Source organism: Haemaphysalis longicornis, unplaced genomic scaffold (assembly GCF_048455015.1).
Source record: "Haemaphysalis longicornis isolate Haplotype H1 unplaced genomic scaffold, Haemaphysalis longicornis Haplotype H1 scaffold_7, whole genome shotgun sequence".
Lineage (NCBI taxonomy): Eukaryota > Metazoa > Arthropoda > Arachnida > Ixodida > Ixodidae > Haemaphysalis > Haemaphysalis longicornis.
The window spans coordinates 159,680,698-159,696,078 of record NW_027526422.1 but is presented as its reverse complement, the minus strand read 5'-3'; positions in this window follow the sequence as shown (position 1 = coordinate 159,696,078).

Here is a 15,381-nt window from a genome sequence, read left to right as displayed (position 1 = left end):
GAAGTAATATCGCGTGTGGATTGAGTCATGGAAAGAAATGATTCATAGTTTTTTCATATTGCATTCTTATACATGACTAGCAATGTAAAGGGAATAAGGTATTAAATTTACCTACACGATTTTTAGTGAAATACTGTGAAATGGCGTTCGTTGTGCGCATACAATGATACATTTATATTTGGTTTAACTTTCCTTTATTTGCTACCAGTAAGTTATCAATATTTTGATTTCTTGTGCGCCATGCGGTATAAAAATATGTTAGTACGAAGTACTCCCGTTGGAAGAGAGTACCTGTGTTTACATATTACACCGTTTATTCTACTCGTTTTATGGCATATTTGTGCTATTTGTCGACCCCACCAAATTGTTTCTGAAAAGACTACGCCTGAGGACTTTATGTTTGAAAAAATATCAATAACTATATTTCCGTGCACCAATTGAATAGTACCAAGTACAACTTTATTTTCGCTCGACATATTACAGATTTTGTCTTGTTGGCACTTATTTTTAAGTCGTTTTTCTCCACCATTGTCGAAAGTATTTGTTAATGGATTGCCATAAACTGGTAATGTTTCTGTAGTGTGCGAAAATAGCATGATGACATCATCCGCGTATTTTATAATGTTACCTGGGAATGAACTATAAAATTTATCAGTATTGTAAAAAAACAGGAAAAGACATAAAAGACTCCATTTTGGCACACCAGACGCGTTTGGTTGCATGTCTGGGAAGATGTGATTGTCAGCTACTACTTGACGACGGTATCTCAAGCACGATCGTGCAAGCGTAGCGACAGAGCATCTGATGATGCAATGAACAAGTTTGTCCAACAAAATTGTGTGAATAATTAAATCAAATGCCTTTTCAAAATCTACAGATATCCCAAGAGCTTGATGCTTTACCTCTAATGGTTTGTTATTGTTTCTTTTCGTTTCAGTGGGACAGTCTCTGTTGATCTGGTTTACCTAAAACCGAACCGACAATTTGAAAGCAGGGAGTGCTTAGACAAGAAATTCGACATTCGGATGTAAAAGATCTTTACTAAGCGCTTTGATAATACTGGAAGGATCTAAACTGGTCTATAACTGGAAAAATCAGAAATAGTTCAACCTTCATATATGGTAACAAATTTCGCAATGTTTTTTTTTTTCAAATCAAATCAAATCTTTATTTTTCTGTTGCGAAAGAGAGGGAGGAATAGGGAAAAAAGCTGCACATTTGCAGCTTGCCGGAGCCCAAGACCCCCCATTTTATTTTTTCCGGTACGGTTTTGTAATATACAATAGTTATGACGTAGCGTCACGAGTACACACAATTTTTCCGAAGCAAGTATTTTCCAACTTGGAATAAGAACGCAAAAAGTGGAAGTTTGATGAATATGAAGTAATACAAATGGTAAATAAGAGATTTTTGAAGAAACTATGGGCAATGCAATATAAACACGCATACATATACATATCCACATCTATACATGCATATACACATACATATGTATAATTACAAAATATAATAAAGGAGAAAACTAGGTTTACCATAGCTCAAAAAATTATTTCAGCATTTATGTTAGGTAGTAAATCATGGGCATTTAACACACATAATGTATCATCACTTCACACGTTTCGTTGAATATAAATTGAAGAGGCATAGGAAGACAAATAACCAGGAAAAAGTACAACAAAACTCCAACAAGAAAATACAGTGCATTACCGATTCTGAGATAAGTAAATAGAAAGAAAATGCGTAAGCAGCGAACGAGTCGACAGCGTGGAAATATCAATATCCAATGACGAAAGGTTATTTAGAAGCAGTGCAATATTATAAGATAATACCTGCAATCCGTAGGATGTGCGACAAAAACGTTGAATCCATGGGTATTGTTCTCGAGTATTGTATTCATAATGGCGTTCGACAAGATTGAATAAATTTGTGAACTGCTTATTTCGCGTACGAATACATGTCCGATACGTACAGGCGAGACGAAATTGGTAAAAATATTCTATTGGCAATATTGTATGAGCGGAATAAATAATTAGGGCATGAGACTTGTAGGGGGCATTAACAATAATTCGTATCACTCGTTTTTGGCGCACAGTTAGTTTAGTTATGTTTGTTTGGGATGTAGTTGCCCAGACTAAATGACGGTAATTGAGCATGGGTAAAAAAAGTCCATTGTACAAAACTCGTTTTACGGCCAAAGGAAAAACGCGGTGATTCCGATTTAACATTCCCGTAACTCTATTTAATTTGTTGCATACGTGTTCAACGTGCAAATCCCATGTTAAATTTTCAAAAAAAATAACGCCAAGGGTTTTAAAATGATCAACAATTTCAATATAATTTGTATTTAAACATATCTGTAATCTTAAGTTTAAGGCTGTATTCTTTGCTCGGTACAATATTGCCTGCGTTTTTTTGGTATTTATTTTTAAAAAGTTTTCTTCACACCATTTAGAGATCCGTTCCAGAATTTTGTTTGCCCTGTATATTAAGCTATCCTGATGTACCCCGCGCAACAGTATTGATGTGTCATCGGCATAGCCTATCCAAAGGGTGTCATCTAAAGGTTGAAAAATGTCGTTTAGATATATAAGAAACAGAAGAGGGCCAAGAGTGCTCCCCTGAGGTACACCAGTGGTTAGTCGTTTCTTGTCAGATTGTACACCTTGGTGGCTTACATACTGGCATCGATATTTTAAATAGGACTCAAGAAGTTCGTTTGCCTTTCCACGTACGCCATATTGGTCTATTTTGTATAGTAGTATTTTATGATTCACGCAATCGAATGCTTTAGAGAAATCAATATACAACCCCAGTACGACAGCCTTTCGTTCAAATGCATCTAAAATGTACTCTTTTTTTGTTAGCTGTGCTAGTTCAGTAGATTTGCCTTTTTGAAAACCGTATTGATCAGTGGAAAGAAGTGAATGCTTCTCCAAAAACTCGCTCAAACGAGAAGGTATTATTTTTTCGAAGCCTTTGGACAGTATGGGCAAAATAGATATTGGTCTAAAGTAATAGTGTTATTTATATCACCACCTTTATATATTGCTATAACTCTTGCTATTTGCATTTCAGAAGGAAAACAGCCAGTTTCTAGAGCTAAATTGTACAATATTTTCAGAATCGGAGCTAGAATTTCAATAACATACTTAACTGGGCCCATCTGCATACCGTTAGAATCTTTCGATTTGGAATTTTTAAATCCCCTAAAAGCATTTATAATCTCAGCTTCATTGGTTGGAAAAAATACCATACTACTTGTAAAATTTGCTGTTCTATGCAGACGCGGGTAATTGTTTATATGACAGCCGCTTCGGTCGCGTACTGAAACAAAATATGTATTTAGTAGATCTGAAAGCTCTTTGCCTTTAACAATGCGATTATTTACTGTCATACTTTGAACAGGTGTCTCAGTGTTCGGTCGAATAAGGTAGTTAACCCTTTTCCATAACTTGTCAGTATTGTTTGATACGCAGTCAAAATAGGCAGAAAAGTAGTTACGTTTTGCTGCTCTTAGTTTAGCATTTAGTTTGTTTCGGCATTGTTTGAAAAAACGCCATTTATGTGAGTCCTTTGTGCGTACAAACGCCGCGTATAATTGGTTCTTTACCTTAATTTTATGAAAAAGGGACTTCGTTATCAAAGGCTTGCGACATTTCTTTGGCTTAGGGGCAGTTACGTATGGAAAGTGCGTTCTATAAATGTTAACAATATCGGAAAATAAAGCATTGTACATTGAGTCTGCATCAGTTTTTAAAATCACGTCATTCCAGTTATGATTCAGGATATCCGTGTGAAATGAGTCCAGTGTTACACTAGTTATGCTTTGATAACATGCTAGAGGCATTCCTTCCGCTATCTTTTCTTTATCGTCGTTCTCTTATTTACTGCGAGCTCGGAAGTTTAGATAATCCTTAACAATCTGCGAAAATTCAACATGGCAGTATCTGTCGCTGAACAACCTCCCTACCGCACGCTAGTATGTCTGATCTTTTTTTCTAATATTTTGATATAATTGATGACCTTCCACTTAACGCGTTAGGGTAATTTTCTTTTATGTTTTTGAAAATAAATTCCATGGTGCGCGGTTGTTCTCTGCTATGACGTAACAAAAACCACAGATCTTTTTTTCTATTGGTGCCAAAAAAATCCGTCCAACTATCGCAGCGCGATTTTGAAATTATAACAAACCTCTATTTACAATACTTACTGGCGAGGTCAGGCTGCTCCCTTCGCATAAACGCGTTTCATCACAGTAAATTCCGCACAAATACTAGGAACATAGGCACTCTCCCGAAAAAAAAAAAGCGAAAAAAGGAACCTAGGCACTTGCCCGAAAAAAACCGAGTAATAGTACGGGTCGTTATTTTTATTTTTTTCCCCAACTTAGGTCACACCGGCAAGGTATATGCCAGTCGCCTCAGCGGCATCTGCCACCGACAGCAAGCTTTGTAAGGGTAATGACCTTTTGGGGTGATGTTGCTTCGATGAAAGAACGAAATTATGATAAAAAAACACCGGTTAAACTTGGTTGTACTTACCATGTCTATATTGTAAGGTTGCTTTGACAAGCGGTGTTAAAGAGGGAAGTGTATATCCATCGGGAGCAGAAAGGCACCGTGAAAACAGGAGCTCAAAGCGGCCCTTCAGTTGGACTGATTTTTACTACACTTCCTAGAAATAAAAATCAGTGTAATTTTAGGGTCGCCAGAGGACAAAACATTCTTCATTCTCACCATCTACAGCCCCTATAATGCCAAAAATATGGCATACTTTAGTTTATTGTCGAGTGGAAACATTCATATCGACTAAAACCCATCCCAAAAACGCCATTTGTGTTCAAGTGTATTTTTCGATTGAATCTTTTAATACACACACTTAAGTTCTTAAAATGCGAAGATAAGCTTAAAGTATTTTTACACAATGTTCTTCGGTTTTTCATAGTCAGACCTCGCAAGAGATTAGGGAGTGTTCTATAGCTGCGTAGTTTTGTTTTCTTTCATTTTGTTTATTGTATTCTGGTGTTTTTTTCTATATTCGAGCAGTGAGCGCCTTTTGATTACTGATGAAATGAAGTTATCTCCTTGCAGCGGCGCAATCGTTTTGATTTATCACGAGGCTAAGCAAGGAAAAGCACAGACACGTTTCGTAAAGATTGAGAAGAGGCACAGTGAGCGCTCAAAGGACATGTGCTTTGTTGGCATCAAGCTTTGAACATACGCAATGCTACCTAGTCTAGCACCTCTGGTGAATGCTGCGGGGGAGTTTTATGTTAGCGCCCGGTGGCATAAAACGGTAAGGACAACAGCAGCAAACGACAGTCAGCCTCAATCACGACGTTCGGCCAGGTAGGGCTACTGAGCACCTTCGGTGACTGCGTACAACACGACTCTGCGGCTACGCAATCGGACACGGTCAGGTTTGCCGGGCGACGCAGTGTTATTTTCTGCAAAGTTGCCGCAGAATATATTTTGACAGTTGCGCTGCTTCCATGCCCATTCTGTTTCCCGTGGGTATTTTAGTTGTACACGAATGAACTAGTATTTACATTTTTTGTGTGTCGCCCAAATTTCGTCTGGCGGAGTCAAGCTCCCGAACCCTCCACACCTGAAGGAAGTTCTTTCACTGGCGCCTGGTGTGTTTTTTGTTTCTTTAGAGCCGTCACGTCAACACCACGGGTTACTTCGATGTTCAGCACCCGGACATTTAGCTGTCATCTTGCTTCGTAGTATTCGCACCTTCTGGTTTTATTTTGCGCTGGGCATTCGTTTATGTGGACGGCTGTCTAGGGTGGAGAGGAAGGTTTTGAGAAGCATAAATATCTTACTTGCACTAGAAGCGCCTTACAGCAACTATTTCTTTTTTGCATTATGAACACGGTCGTGTGGGTATGGAATGCGCTCTTTGCAAATTTGTGTGCGAGCAAGGATCTCTTACTCGGGCTGTGCTGCCATGAGGCATTCGGTTACCGGAGCCGGAGGCATGTCGTTCACCCATTCTCCCCGCAATCGACAGACCGATTTCGGAGAGTGAGGCCAGGACGGCTATTTAGGAACTCATGCCGAAATCGGCGCCGGGCCCAGACGGCATCACAAACAAGATCATAAGAAACGTGGATGACGCCTCCATAGAAGCACTCACCAAATTCTTCAATCAAGTTTGGAACAAGGGCCAACTCCCTGAAACATTGAAAACAGCCAACATAGTAATGATTCCCAAAACTGGAAAAAAGTTACCTCTTAAAAATCTTAGGCCAATCTCCTTGACTTCATGTCTGGGAAAGCTCCTCGAGCATATAATCTTAAACAGACCCAACAAACACATGGAGTCAAACGGCCTCTACCCAGACACGATGATTGGCTTTAGAGCAAAGCTATCGACGCAGGACATACGCCTACAATTAAAACAAGCAATCATAAACGGAGAAGGAGCATCTATCTTGGACACGAGAGCCCTTTTAGGAATACACATCACCAAAGCATTCGACAGGGTCAGCCACGATGCAATACTAAATTCCATCGACAGACTCGGAGCCGGAGAAAAGGCCTTGAACTACGTAGAAAATTTCCTCAAGAACAGAACTACCAAGACAAACATTGGAGAAATCGAATTGAAGGAATTTGACATGATTATTAGAGGAACACCCGAAGGCTCGGTGTTATCACCTTTTATTTTCAGCGTGGCGATGATAGGCCTCCCTGAGGAACCTAATAAATTTGAGAACCTCAACCACACCATATATGCAGATGACCTCACATTATGGGTGGCAGGATGCTACCAAAGGGCAGACCTCAAACACATAATATGGTCATGCAGAGAAAAGCAAAAACACCCACAAAGAATAAACATCTTTAATGAGGAGCAATGGGAGATGCCGCTGCTCAGCTCCGAAGAACTACTACGGCAACTAGTGATCGAAGAAGCTGAAGAAGCCGCCAGGGGTTAAGGACTCCTGCCCGACGACTGAAAAGAAGGCAAGGAAATCCCACTCCTTCCCTTTCTGGCTTTCTGGGAAAAAAAGAACGTTGTTTCTCTCTGTCTCTCTCTCTCTCTCTCCTCATCGGTGCTCCTATTGAGAAATACCGTAAGTCGGTCGCACACCAAGCCCCAGGCAGAGGTGCACTTTACGCCACCCGCTGGGCAAAGCGGGTGGCATAGAGTGCGGGCTGAGCAATCGGAGGTTATTTTGGACGAATTATGGGAGGTGCTGTGCGTTTCGGCGTCTACTGGGAGAGGATAGATCACAGATTCAGTCGGTTGTTTGATATGCGGATGGTTTAAAGCAAATATTTACAAATAGCCTCCAGCGGTTTCGTCATCGCGGAGGATTTGAACTTCATTTGACCGCAGCTGCGCTGCACGTGATTCCTTAGGCTAAGGGCCCCCAGTCAGTGGGGTTCGCTGGCCGCCAGGTGCCGCCGCCAGGGGAGGCTTGGCGTATGCGCCCTCCGCAGCTGCTGTGCCGCCTAGCCAAGTAATTAAACATGCACTGAGTCGGTGGGTATGATGTGCTGTATGATTCGGCTCCTTGCGGCAAGGATGGTAGGGTTCCCCGTCAGACAGAAAACAAGCGCATCATCGTCTGACGATGAACCAACGCGCCCAAACCTTTTCCTTTCTAGTAGCGTCCCACCTGGTGATGGTGGAAGTAGGGTTGAAGCGAAAGTCCCCGGGTTGGGGAAGCGGTTCCCCGTAGACAAGCTAAGCGTACATGACCTGAATGTCCGGTTGGAAGGGGGTGCGCTGACCGGTAGCAACGACAGGAAGAACCACCAGCCACTTTGAGCTACGGGCACCTGATGGCTGCCTTCAGTGGAAGGTGGAAGCGCTCCATCATCCCGTTGCCGCAGGGGTAGAAAACTCGTTGTTCGCCGACACCCGAATCCGGTGGAGAGTGAGAGGAGCCTGCAGAGTTGAAATTCAAAGGGGCTTCGATGGGTTGTGTTACGACATGGGATCCTGAATAGGGATGTCAAGTCGAAGAAGAAAGCGAAGGTGACGTCTTCTGCGATAATCCTTTCGAGAGGACATATATTAGGCCATCTAGGAAAACAATCAAAGGTGGTGAGGCAATAGTGGCAACGTCCGGTTGGTGACACGTGGCCAGTATATTCAATGTAGACGTGTTGAAATTGTTGAGATTGCCAGATGAATTCCGCAGTCAGCGAAGTGATGCGCCGTCTGAATATAGCGTTGGGCATTACATGCATCGCGAGCCCAGGAGCGCCTGTCAACGATGCATTCTGGGCCAAACGTAGCATCAGTCACAAGGCGGGAAGAAGCGCCCGTGCCTCATGGCTGGGTTTAGGGACCCTGGTAAGAATGCTGCGGCGATGCTGTCCAGGCGCGCAAGGTTCCTTGTAAGGTCCCCGGTTGATATGCCTCAGTAGACACTGCCTGTGGACACAGGGAGGGCAACTTGTTTAGGCTGAAGAGCGTAGCCTTTAAAAGGCAGGTTCTGGAATTCGGCTCTTGGTTTCTCATTGGCGACGAGGACGTCAGTCGTCACAGGTTGAAACTCAAGAGCGGAGACAAGGGAGAGGCCGTCAGCGACCACATTGTCCTTCCGGCGGATGTGCTGGATGTTTGTGGTAAACTTGGTGATGAAGACAATTGGTTCTGCTGGTCGGGGAGAGTTTACACGGTGTTGGGTGAAGGCATAATTGGTGGGATTGTGGTTACAATAGTTGGTGCAATGCTGTGCCTAGAGAGAGAGAAAGAGAGAATCTTTATAAAAAAAAGATGACCACTAGTAACGATAGGAGAAAGGAATAGGGAGGGAGGGTAACAGAAAATAAACAAATTAATGCTGGTCGTTCTCAGTAGACTCAATACCTGGGCCAGTTGTTGTAACCTTCAATTTATGGGCCAGGTCATTCGCTTTTAATTGAATAAACCGCTATTTCATATAATAGTTTTGCATCAGTTTGTTGTGGATGGCGATGGGGTTGGGGACATTTAAATGTACGGTGCGTGGCGAAAGCTGGGCACCACCAAACTAGTTGTTTGAGGTCTGATGGAGTGGTGGTACGGTGGTAAGGGCTTCGAGGTGTCAGGTGAGGGGTACACCACTAGCGAAGTGCTTCGGGTGTGTACGCTGATTTTGCAATATATTTTTAATAACAATTTCGACAGAGTTGGGAATGGGAGGTAGGCGGCTGAGGTAGCCAGCTCGAGTTAGGGCTTTTAGACGTGTGCGTCGGTCCTTCTTCTGCTGGTGAATGCGCATCGCTGAAAACAGAGCGGGGGACCGCGACGGCCTTATCCAAGCCACCAGTGGAGGATAAGAGGGCGAACTCACCTGAGCGGCCACATGAGCCGCCTGGTTGCCTGAAGAAAATGGTTCGTGGCCAGGTACCCAGTCGACGCGGATGTGGGTGTTGTTCCGTTTGAGGAGTTGAATTTGAAACAAAATTTAGTGGACGACAGGGTGGGTCGAATCATACGATCGCAAAGCTGTGAGGGCCTCGTACGAATCTGTGAGTATACGTGTGGAGGGCGGTAGAGGTGGGTCGCAGTCAAAGGCGATAGCTGACACTGCGTTGTTAATAGCGTACAGCTTGGCATCGAGACTGGAAAGTTTTTTGCCAAGTATGGTAGTCTACCCTGAGAGAACTGGTGCCTCAGGGCTGGTCCAAGCAAGGGCCGCGCCGTACTGGTGCTTGCGTCCGTGAAAATGTCTAGCTCGTTCTGAAGGCGATCCTTTTGGAGGCGTCGGATTCGCCGCTGTCGCAATAGAGTATTACTACGCTTTATAGGTTTGCTATGCGTAGAAGTATCATTGCTGGTAGCTGGCAGGGTGCTATGGGGACTGGGTAATCGGAATGTACTGATGGTCTTAAGGCGTCCCATGCTCCTAAGGTGTGTCCCTGGTGTGTAAGGGGCCTTTTGAAGTCCGCCTGGGCTTTGGCCTCCTGGATGACGGCTTCAACAGGGGGAAGAGATACAGCTTGCTTCAGTTTACCAATGGGTGTATGCTTTGGTAAGCCAGTGGCTGTCCTGAGGGTCACCCGATGTAGCACCAGAATAATTTTCTGTGTCTAGAGGATGTGACAAAAGTGCCAAGTCGCCTTGTAGATGTCAAGAAGCGCTCGGTTGCAAGCTGCCCAGATAGCCTACGCACAGCCGGAGTAATGCCGGAGTAGCTGCCACAGGAAAACGCACCTCTGTGCTAGGGAGTTACAGGGAAAAGAACGTCAGCTGGCTGGAGTTGCGCAACTGGCGGTGTTAGAGGCATCAGTGAACCATCTTCAGGGAGCATTTTGCTATGGGTGAGAGTGCAGCCCGGCGTTGCAAATGGCAGCTTTGCAGTCTTCTAGAGCCTGTAAAATTGCTCGTGTCCAGCTCATAGATTGGCCGCTTTGTACGCCAGCCAAAGCGTCGTGGACAAGGGCCTGATATGGGGCTGCTTTCGGCAATAAGCACCTGCAAACACTCAGCATGCAAAAACAACGGTGGAAGTATTTTGCGGTGGTAGGCTGATGACATTTTTGCCACGCCAGCATGCGGTCAGGCCGCGGCCTACTACCTCCTGAAGAGATTTGATGGCCGAGAAAGGTGACGACTGGGGGCGCCCAACATGCGCTTCTGGAGCTTGATAAGTAAGCCGTGGTTGTCAAGACGCTAGAAAAGCTTTCGAAGGTGCCGGTCGTAGTCCTCTTCATTGCTAGAGTACACCAGAATGTCGTATCGATAGCAGGAGGAACCTAGGGCACGGACAACGCTGTCGGTAACGCTTCGGAAGGTTTCACCCACGTTCCGGAGGCCTCGATTCATGAAAGGGAACTCAAAAAGCCAATAGTGTGTTGATCGCGGTATTCGGGACATCATCCGTATTGACCAGAAATTCGGTATAGGCCTTTACGAGGTCAACATCTGAGTAGATGGTGCTGAGGCAAGCAGTGCACACAGTTCTTGTATTATACGAGCACGGGGAATGACCAGGTTAGTGTGGGCGATTAGGGCGTTATATCTCCCCAAAGTCGAGAGAAATTGCTTTTTTTAGTACCAGATTAAGTGGTGAGGAATACGGTATACCTTGGGGAGGGGTGGTTCGTGCACGGAGCATGGTGTGAAACGCTTCTTTGGCAAGTCGTACGTGGTCCAGAGATTGTCGGCGAGCGCACCCGTAAACTCGAGGGCCATGAGTGGTACAGATGTAGTGTAAGGGTGTGTGGTGCATCTCTCCAGGGAGCTTGCGAGCCCATGTCACGTCATGAAATTCTGTAAGAAGTGCATGAGACGGCGATTTATGTTTAACGGCAAACCCCTTGACGCTGGACTGTTGGGTGGTCGTGTTATGGCCTTGCGAAGATAGAGCTCTTTTGGCGTCTGTAAGTCGCTCATCTGGACAGTCTGGTAAAAGACAGAATTAAGCTAAGACGTCGCCCCTGATGACTGACTTTGCTGCGTCGGCGACGACTAAATTCTATTAAAATATAAGCTGTCGGTTTTTTGACTGGATGTAAAGGCGGCGTGAGGCGTAGGTCGTTATGCTCAAGTGATTCACCGCAGTAAGAGTGAAGGGAGTGCTAGGATTGTTGTGGCGCAGAAAGGCTTGTGGATAGCAGCAGATGCTAGAACAATCGTCGATAAGGGAATGCCCCTTCGTGCTACCAAAATGCGATGGCTTCCAGGTTCGCAGCTCTCATTCGTCTGTACGAGCTGTTGTTGGTGTTGCCCAGACGTTTAGCTCAACAGGGCGGTTTATATTTCGGGCAGCAGTCGCCGAAGCATGTCGGTACAGGGGAACACCGATAATACATAATTCAAGGGGCCCCGAGAAAGCGTCGTGTGCCCGCGTTGTCGTAAGACCGGGGTGCGAGTAAATACCGGCCTCGTAGACGGCCTGACGTGATAGGTGGTCTAAGTTATTGCCGCGTGGATATTAGGGAAATGAGCTAGCCGAGAAATGAGCTGGCCAGACACCCTATTTGCAAAGGGCGCAAACCCCCAAAGTGGGCATGTGCCATGGTTGTGCGGCAGCCTGGCTATCCGCCGAGGAAGAAGACGCTCTGGTGGACTAGCGTGTGCACAAACTGAAAGACCTAGTTGCCTGTCCGAATTTGCCTTCCTAATTATCTGCCATAGAGACACATTCGTTTACTACTTGTGAATAAGCGTTTTCGCTGCTCCGCAACATCTGTGGTGGCGGTGTGGGGTACTTGGGGAACTGGCGACGCGTGTACAAACAACCACCGAGTCCTGTGTCTCCTATATCCAAGACGTGCTGTCCCTCTGCGTGAAGGCTGATTCCCAGATGACAGAGGCCGACAAAGTAGGCCATGTGCTCAAAGGAATCGCGGACGACGCTTTTAACTTGCTGCTCTGCAAAGACTGCACCACGGTCAGTGCTATTAACAAAGAATGTGAGAAGTTTGAGCAGGCCAAAAGTCGCCGCATCACAGCGCCGTTCACCCGACTGCCGAAAACCACTACGACAACTTCGTGCGAGGACTCCGTACCCTCTCGCCGACAGTCCTTGTCTGACGTTGGCCGACATGCTTCTGATGGTCTGACGCGCGTCATACGACGCGAGCTCGAGGGAATGCAACCAGCCTCCCTATTTCAGCACGCATCTCAGAGTCACCACCCGTCCATCTCGCTTATACAAGCCGTCCTACGTCAGGAGATCGAAAACCTGGGCATACCCTCTTTCTGTGCTGTGGACCATCCCGGCAGTCACGAGACCCCTTTCCGAACGGCAAGCCGAAATACGTATTGCACGTCCAATTACAGGAATCCAGCAGAATGGAGGACGCGGGACGACAGGCCGATCTGCTTCAACTGCCATAGGGCTGGCCATGTTGGTAGATACAGCCAAAGCCGCCTCCGTCGGCCTACCCGCCGCCCTTACCTGGATTTCCAGTACGCCAACGATGCCCGCCGTTCGTTCTTGCCTCGACGGCAGCCACACGATGCCGCCCGAATTTCACCCTCTCGCCTCGACCACTCACCGCCCCGCAGCGCCACCAGTCGCGCTCCCCGCCGTTTCCCCGCTCGTCCACCCCGACCCCTTACGCCACTTCGCCGGAAAACTAAGAGATGCAGCGTCTGGAGGTGACGCTGCATTGACGACCAGGCCACAAAATCCTCTACTGCCATTACCTGCAGGGAAGAATTTACTTGACGTTTATGTAGATGGCGTCTCTGTACGTGCCCTTATTGACACTGGAGCCCAAATTTCTGTAATGAACTCTAATCTCTGCCGCCAACTTTGAAAAGTCCTCACACCTGCCCCAATCAGTGTCATACTTGTTGCCGACGAACGCATGCCGGTCGTCTCTGGGCTGTGCACTGCTCGCGTAGTCATTTCGGGCTACTAAATCCCCGTCCAGTTCAATATTCTTGAAAAGTGTCCCCATGACGTTATACTTGGTCTCGACTTCTTGTCAGAACATGCTACCCTCATAAACTGCTCCTCCGGTGTCCTCCATTTAGAGCTTCCTATTTTGTCAACAGCAGGCGACGAACCAGGGCCACACTTTTCTTGCGAAAGAAGCGTCTGTCTGCCGGCAAAAACCGTGACATTGATGCTTTTTCCATCGCGGCGGCTCGTGCCTAAAGGTCACTACGTCGTTTCGCGATACGCTAAGTTCTAATCGAGCGCGACGTCACTCTTCCCCACACCGTAGTGACAATTACTGATAATTTGATTTATTGATAATTTGATTGTGAACTTTGGCCTGTCAGCGCAAGTGCGGCCCCAGGGTATTTCGCTTGCAACCCTTTGCCCTTTGGACGGTGATCAAGTTTCCCCTCTATCGGCGGACGCACCATTGAGCCCTTTCAACGAGACCCCTGCGGAGCCTAGGCAGAAGACGCGCTCGTGGACGTGATTGCCTCCGCACTTCCAGCAGCCGAAGATGAAGGGATCTACCGCCTTTTGGAGTCCTCTAAAGACATATTTGACTTGGGTGACCACCTGTTGGGCCAGGCTTCTGCTGTCGAGCACTGGATAAAAACTGGTGATGCCAACCCAATCTGCAGGCGGCCGTACCGTGTGTCGTGGGCTGAACGGCTCGTGATACAGTAGAAAGTCAACAAGATGCTCGAAAAAGACATCATAGAGCCTTTCTATAGCCCGTGGGCATCTACCGTCGTACTCGTAAAAAGAAGGATGGCACCTGAAGGTTTTGCAATGATTATCGACACATAAACACGATAACAAAGTAAGACGTTTAGCCTCTACGGCACATTCACGATGCCCTTGATTGTCTGCATGGAGCCAAATATTTCTCATCAATAGACTTACGATCAGGCTATTGGCAAATTTTAGTGGACGAAAACGATCACGAGAAGACCGCTTTTGTGACACCCGACAGCCTTTATCAGTTTAAAGGGATGCCTTTTGGCCTCTGTAATGCCCAGCTACTTTTGAATGAATGATGAACTCACTTTTGCACGGGTTCAAATGGTCCATTTGCCTTTGTTATTTGGGCGACGTCATCGTTTTCTCGCCCAGCTTTGACAGGCACATTTCCCGCCTCTCTAAAATCTTATCAGTTTTTCGTCAGGCCAGTCTCCTGCTCAACGCCAAGAAATGTCGCTTCAGATGCCGTCAGCTCACTTTCCTCAGCCACCTGGTTGATTCGACGGGAGTTCGACCAGACCCTGGTAAAATAATTCCGTTCGCGATTTCCTTGAGCCCCGCTTACCTAAAGCCGTCCGTAGCTTCATTGGTTGCTGCTCCTAGCTCCGCCACTTTATCAAAAATTTTGCGACCATCGCCCGCCCTCTTAGCGATATCGTTCAGAAAAACACAACGTTTATCTGGAACTCCGAAGAAAAGCAAGCATTCTCCGCACTGATTGGACTCTTCACCTCAACGCCGATTTTGGCGTACTTGGGCGCCTCTGCTACCACTGAAATTTGCACCGACACTAGTGGCTACAGCATTGGAGCTGTATTGGACCAACGCCAAGCCGGTATTGATCGAGTGGTCACGTACGCCAGCAGCCTCCTTTGGGCCTCGTAGCGCAATTACTCTATAACTAAGCGCGAATGTCTTGCTCTAGTGTGGGCCATCGGCAAATTCCTCCCTTACATGTATGGTAGGCACTTCGCAGTCATGACTGACCATCACGCACTGTGCTTGCCGTCCATCTTGAAAGAACCTACCGGTCGGCTTGGCCGCTGGGCGTTGCGCCTTCAAGAATACTCTTTTTCGGTGATTCACAAGTCCGGCCGCCTACATATGGACGCCGACTGTTTATCTGGAAACCCGGTCAGACCTCCGGAATGCTCGGCGGACGACACTGACGCTTGTGTCCTAGTGGTCTCTGACTTTCTGAACATTGGCGAAGAACAGCGGCGCGAGCCTTCTGTGCGCTCTATCATTGACGGCGTTAACCTTGGTTCCGACGACCCTGCCCTCCGCTC